The sequence below is a fragment of the Cavia porcellus genome, unplaced genomic scaffold (genome assembly GCF_034190915.1).
Source record: "Cavia porcellus strain 051 isolate PalLab524CR breed Dunkin Hartley unplaced genomic scaffold, mCavPor4.1 scaffold_10, whole genome shotgun sequence".
NCBI lineage: Eukaryota > Metazoa > Chordata > Mammalia > Rodentia > Caviidae > Cavia > Cavia porcellus.
The window spans coordinates 86,418,697-86,425,751 of record NW_026947493.1 but is presented as its reverse complement, the minus strand read 5'-3'; positions in this window follow the sequence as shown (position 1 = coordinate 86,425,751).

Sequence of the window (7,055 nt, the reverse complement as noted above, 5' to 3'; positions counted from 1 at the left end):
ATGCATACGCACACATGTCAGACGCAGCTATAGCAGTACAGATGTGTATAATATACGTGTATGTCACGCACATGTAAGTGAGTGTACACGTGCACATATGAAACTAAAGTGAAAGCCCATAGCAGCCAGGCTTGTTCATGTCCTGTCCACATTCAGGTTCACATATTCATACATGTGTACTCACACCACACATATATACCCATGCACAAATATATTTGTATGTGTATTTGTTACATACAGTAACTGTATATTAAATTTGTTGCACACAGTAATTGTATATTGCATATTATAACTTCATATATTGTACATAATTGTTAGATATACAGAATATATCAGAATGTATAATATACACATAAGTGGGGCATCCGTTCATAAACTCAGTTCTCTCCAATTCTGGTCACAAACTGAGCTGGAGAAGAACTGATTCAAATTTTCCTATAAGGTCAATCAAACCACTGAATAGGATTCAGTTCTCATCCAAAGTGATTTTTATCAGACTCGAGGTAGTCATGTTGTGAACCGAGGTCCCACTGTCCATGTGTGCCATCTTCTGCATGTGTGAGGGTGACTAGAGGTCTCCTAGGCCAGAACGCTGCCTTACTCACGCTTCTGTCCCGTATGTGACGCTGTGAGTGCCAGGCAAGTAGATTCATTAATCCTGAGCTTGGCAAGGATTTGCTGAGCGGAGTGGAGCAGAGAGCACAGCCCTGCTCTCCTCTCCCCGGCAGAGGTCGGTTCTCTCACAGACGCCTCTCTGCACCCAACTCCGCTGCTCTGTGCAGTGGCCTGGGTCTCAAGGGCCGGGGTTTGATTCCCAGTACAAAACAAAAACAACAACAACAACAAAAAAAACAAAACAAAGGTGGTGGAGAAGAGTCCTCAGAACAGTTGCTAATAAATTAAGTGTTCTTTGATAGCACATAAACAAATCTTATTTTATTTAAAATACCTGGTATAGTGAATTTTATCTCTAAATAAGCAATGAATACATAAAAAATGAATTAAAACTTGGATCCAGAAGGTGAAGGCCTAAGCAGAAGCCTGATCCTTTGAGATGGAGTTCACCGTGCTGAAGCATTTGACCTGCTCCTGAGGAAGCCATGGAGAAACCCGGGAAGACACTGAAAGCCATCTGCTTTTACTCTGGAAAGGTCACAGTAATGAAAAGAACTGTCCGGTGTGAACGGATTTAAACAGAAGTAGGAATATTAGTCCAGAGGTTCTTGCAGTGATACAGGCAGGAGGCGACCGCGCTATGGTGTTGGGCTGCACAGACCTCAGTGGCCGGGCGAGCGGAGGTGCGGAGCGCGTGCACGGGAAGGCGGAGCTGACCGCTGTGCTCTGGATGGGAGGGCACAGTGAGACCCAGAGGAGAAGTCCCGTCACTCCGCCTGGGCCCGAGGTGACACGCGCTTTGCTCTAGGGGTTTCCGGGCAGGGGAAAATTGGGGGGAGCCGCAGTTCCCGGGATGATTTCCTCACGCTTTGTTTTCGCACACGCTGTCCCTTTACTGAACATTCTAAACATAGCTGCTGCTCTCCTGGGCCCTTTCTCCTCTTCGCCACCTGTGTCCTCCGCTGTCCCTCACCCAAGTGACTTATCGATGGCACCTCCTGTGTACCCAGCTTCCTGCAGAATACTCTCCTGGCGGCCCCAGGCCCCACGGGACTTTTCCACGCGTGCTCCGCGGATACTCTGTGCGGTGGCCACGAGTTGGTCTCAGGGGTCTCACCCGCTCTCCCTTCCGCACTCCCGCCAGGCCCAGGGGAGATGGGCTCTGTCTCCTACCACTGCTCCCCGAGACCCAGCACTGCTCCCCAAGACCCAGCACCACGCAGGGGTGGAGGAACAACTCCAACGTGGGACGCGGAGAAACGAGGCGTGCGCGTCCGCGGACACGCGGTGGGGGTCTGCTGGTCACCTTTGCGCCCGGCTCTGAGCACCGTTGAGAAGGGGTGCTGAGGACCCCAGCCTGCGGCAGCGCGCCGCCTCTGTCCTGCTCCTCCTGCGACCTGCCAGGGCCCCGCGGTTCCCTGAGCAAGGGTCTCTGGTCACAGTGTGAGGCCACTGACCCTTTCATAGACTGCGCAAGTGGTCTGCTTGGGTGAGAAAAGAAAACTTCCTCAAAGTCAGCACTGAATCGAAGGCGGAGGCGCCCAGTGAGGCTACGGACCGCGGTTCTGCTCCGCACTCGGAGGGAAGAGGCTCGGAGGGCCTCCCTGCCTCCCCTGCCAGGCTCAGAGTCCAGCTTGCAAACCCCTACAGACTCAGGGCCAGTGTCAGGGAGGCGCCCTGGAGCCCCGCAACAGGCGGACGTGAAGAGCTGGGGACCCCAACGAGCTTGGCAGCCACTGAGCCGCAGGCCTGCAGTGGAAGGGGACGCCCGTGGCGGGGCAGGCGGGACACGGGGTGCGGCTGGGCAGCCGCGTGGAGCTCAGCCAGCACCGCGCAGCCCCGGCCCACTCTGGGCCAGCGTCCCGGCGACCTGTGCGGACCCGGGAGTCAGCATGAGGGCTGATGTAAGCATCGCCATGTAGGCCTGACTGTGCTGATAAGTAAATCAGTCCTTTTAGGAAGCCTGTGGCTGTTGAAGGCAAAGCATTGTGGAAGGGAAGGGGGATAACAGGGGAGCAGGGGCCAGAGAGGAGACAGCAGGTGTAGCGCGGGCACCCAGCTCGCGGGTCGGGCAGCAGGAGCCAGGCCCCGGGCCGAGGTCCATCCCTGTGTGGGGTGTGCGCGGATCGGCCTCCTGCGGATTCCTGGCTTTGCCTTTCATTCTCTGTCTCTTCCGGGGAGAAGTCTGTGCAGGATTCTGTGTTGGTCAGTTTCCGTCCTCGCTCACCCAGAAGGCCTCTCCTCTGCCCGTGGTCTCTTACTTTACACTGCCATGATGGTCTGTGTGTTGCTTTATTTACTGGTTTTGAAGAACATGTTGTGTCTCTATTTTTAATTTAAAAGACTATTTTGTCACTATGTGTTTTTTAACAGACATAACAACATTGGACATCACTTGATCTCTTATTTTCTGTGGGTAAAACAAACCCAAGGTGGGGGCGAGTTCTGGGGTCAGGAGGTGGATCTGCTTACGCCTGGGAACCAGGGGATGTGACACGCAGGCGGGCAATGAATGGTCAAAGGTAGGACACCCTGACGCCCGTCTTTAATATGAAGACAAAACCTCTGTGAAATTAATAAATTATCTGCATGCAAAGTGGGCCCCTGAGGGTTCCGAAGAGTTTCTTTCATTTCCTGTTTACTCTACTAGTATATCGAGCAAACTCTTTTTTCTAGATCGTGGCAAAGTAAACTTTTCTTTTACTTTTTTTTTTTTGTACTGGGGGTCGAACTCACAAGCTTTCCAGACAGGTGCGTATGCCACTGAGCTAAATCCCCAGCTGCAAAGTAAACCTTTGTCTGTTGGTATCTGAATTTTCATGATTGTCTGAATCAGTAAGACTTATCAAATCCTGAACAGGTGCGTGGCCTGCTGTAGGGTTGTCACCAGACCCCCCTGCACCCCGCGCCCAGGTCCTGAGCCACGATGGAGACCTGGTGGAGCCACCGTGGAGCCCTGGTGGTGGGCGTGACTTACTGGGGATGGGATGCCAGGTGGAGGCTCAGATTCCAACCCGATGACCGGTACCTGCTGTCAGAGAGGGGAAATGTTTGTGCGGTGAATGGCCTTTCCACAGAGAGCCTCTGACCGTCCCGCACTGCGATCCCAGGGTTCGTACACACCGGGGTAGAGCCAGTACGGGCAGATGGCAAAGGCACCGGGCCTGCCGTGCTCAGGGAAGGGAAGAGACCCTGTGGCCACGCCAGCCGGAGCTGACTCACAGAAGCTGCTCAAGCTGAGGCGGTAGTCCTCACCTCTGGAGAGCATGGAGCTCCTCTCCCCTTAGACTCTGTGCTCCAGATGGTGCAAGGGGGCATCTCGAGCTGTGGCAACAGGGCCCTGTGCTTATGAAGCAGCCGCATGTGCTCTCCTGTCTCCAAGATGTCTGAGTGCCACTCAGATGTCAGAAAGACAGACAGACAGAGACCAACAGACCCAGAGGGAGAGACAGAGTGACAGGAAGGCAGAGAGAGAGAGACTGTGAGACCAAAAGACAGGGAGTGACAGAGACAGGGAGAAAGGGCAGCGGGGATTTCGCAGTTGGGCTATTCTCTTTCTTTGTGGCAATGCAGATAGAGGAGAGAGGCTGGGACAGAAACGCAACTCAGCGCTGTCCGCGCTCTGTGTCCACTTTGGATGAGACCACTGTCTTCGCCTGCTTCTCCCAGGAAGATCTACGGCTTTGAACCGTGTCCAACTCCTGCCAAGGTCTCTACTGCAAGGTGAGACCAAAGATGGGGGGCCAAGGAGGGCAGACGGGGCTCTCCTGGGGCAGCAGAGAGACAGGGACAGCTCTGTGACCAGTGTGACTGGGATCTGGGTGGGTCTGTGCCCATCCCACAGCCTCGGCACCCTCTCCCGGGCTCACCCTCGCTGTGGCACTGGGGGCAGCAGGACTCCAAGCCCTGGGCCTCCTGGCTTCCTGCATGTGGGGTCAGCAGAGTCCCCAGCAGCAGCCTGGGCAGTGTGAGGAGCGTAGCCCTGGAAATGAGGCCTGCTTGTCCAAGCCTCAGGGTGACTGTTCACTCCTATGTCCCCAAGCACTCTCAACTCCTCCACACTCTCCAACCCTGGGCGACTCTTCCTCTGTGCCGTCGCCTTTTGAAATACCTGTGCCAGACACCGATTTCCCCAGACAGACACTTCCATCTCACAGCGCGTGCCATGTCTGTGTCGTGGTGGTTGTGAAATTGTGGCGATCTTTGCTCAAAAACACATCTGGCAGGTTATGTCCTTCCACCATGAGCTGGCTGGGTCAGGGCGCCTCTCCAGGGACCTTTCCTCCATCCGATGATTCTTCAGCTCCTCAGGTCCCACAGCTGCTTCTTCTTCCTGCCTTCATTAATCAACCCACTGGCCAGCACTCACCGAGGGTCGCTCTATGTCGGTGCATGGGGACCAGCTACTCCACTCTGACTTCTTTCCCACACTGACACCCTGTGTGTCTCAGTTCACTGCTCTGTGACGGTCCAGCCAGAGTTGTGGACAGAAATAGCTCACATCAACTGGAGAAAGCAAAAGCCATCTTGGGTGACCCCCCAGTACAGACCGAGACACAGAGGTTTCTTAATTTTGAATGCAGTGATTATGACTGACACTTTTCAAAGTGCACCTTATGAAAGTTTAGTTGTCGGAGGATAATGTTGATGCTGAACACTGAAACTGGGCATTGACAGGGAACCCAAAGGATCCATTCTATGTGCATTTCCTTCATTATGGGAGAACGTGACTCGAGCTGAGATTATTCAAATCTTTGACAATTAGAGAAGTGGAAAACTCCAAGCAATTTTAGCTTTTAAGAATAAAGACTAAGAGCAGTGCATGGTGGTCCTAGCACTAGGGAGACTGAGGCAGGAGAATCACTGCAAGTTTGAGGCCAGCCTGGACTAGTGAGTTCAAGACCAGGGTGAACTGCATGGTGAGACCCTGTCTCAAACTAAAAACAAATGAATCAATGAATAAATAAAGACTGAATTTGTTGTGGGGCTACCTAGAGTTTGTCGGAAGACCAACACTTTCATTTGGATGGTTAATATTTATTAACATTGCTGGGTGACAGAAACAAATAAGGACCCTTTTCCTGGATGAAAGTATTAGATAGACGGCAGCTCCACGAACCCCAGCCACTTCATAGAATATTAGAAAAAGTCACCTATGAAACAAAGCTGTTGTTTCTTGATTAGTTTTTCTAAGCATGGACTTAAATCTCCCTTTCCCCAAGTTCTCTGCTTTTGTTCTCTCTCACATTCATTCTGTAAGCCCTCAGGACTGGACCTCACTGGTTAAAGTTCTGACTGGCATCAGTGCTTGGGATTTAAGCCTTTCGGGTGACACCGATCTGTGCATTCTGGTATGTTCTGGGGCCTTCAGTGGCTGTAGTTATGGGAGGGGGTTCCTTTAAAGGGGTTGACATTTGCTGAGAACTGGCTGGATGCAGTGCAGAGTAGGCAATGATTCATATTAATAAATTGGCCCCAAAATAAATACAGAGTCTGCCCTGGGCCTACATGACTCGTGGTGAGACCCCTGGCTAGCTTAAGTACAGATGGATCTTTAAGACAACAGCCAGAGCTGAGACCAGCAAACAGGCTGTGAAGTTCTGGCGCCTCAGAGCAAGACGACAGGGCAGCTGCCGGCTCTGGCTCCCCCAGATCCCTGCTAGCTCGGTCACGGCCAGCAGACAATCAGGTTACAGTTAACCATGACCTGCTCCTGTGTGCTTTTCCGAAAATGCATCATTCCGTTCCTCAGTTCCTGAACTTTGACCACATCAGCAGTTTACCCCCACCGCTTCCTGCAGCCCCCCAGGAACCCCCCGATCAAGCTGTGCACCTAAGAAACACCAAGGACACCACACCTTGTGGTCCTAGCCTGTCCTTGGGCTTTGACCATTCTGGTGTCCCTTGTAACTAAAACACATCTGTTGTCTGCATTTCACTCTGCTGCCTAATCCCGAGCAGCAGATCAATGGTCCCGGGCCAGCCACCACAGCCTTATGGCCAACAGCGAAGTGTCCCGGAGGCTGGAACCCAGGGAGGAGGCCTCCCTTCCAGGTGGCATGGCAAGAAGACTGCAGCACCTGAGCAGGGCACGGCGACCACTCACTGGTCAGGGGGTCGTGACCCAGGGTTGCCTCTCGGATATTTTCTTTTTCTGTTGCCTTCCCCTTCCATCACCGTGAAGGTTAAGGAAACATTTTGTCAGAGTATGGCATGACCAACAGCTGTGATTCTGCAGGAGGAGGGGCATTGTGGAATGTGGGCACCCTGGTCATGACCAGAAGGCGGCGTGCCCGCTGAGCAGGGTCTGACACAGGATGACCTAGCAGGAGCTTGTCTACTCTGGTCAGTCCATACCTGACGTCCAAGGCCGTGGGAGGCCAAGTCCTGGAAGTGATCTTGGTAAAGAAGGTCGCCTTCTTTTCATGCCACAAATCAGA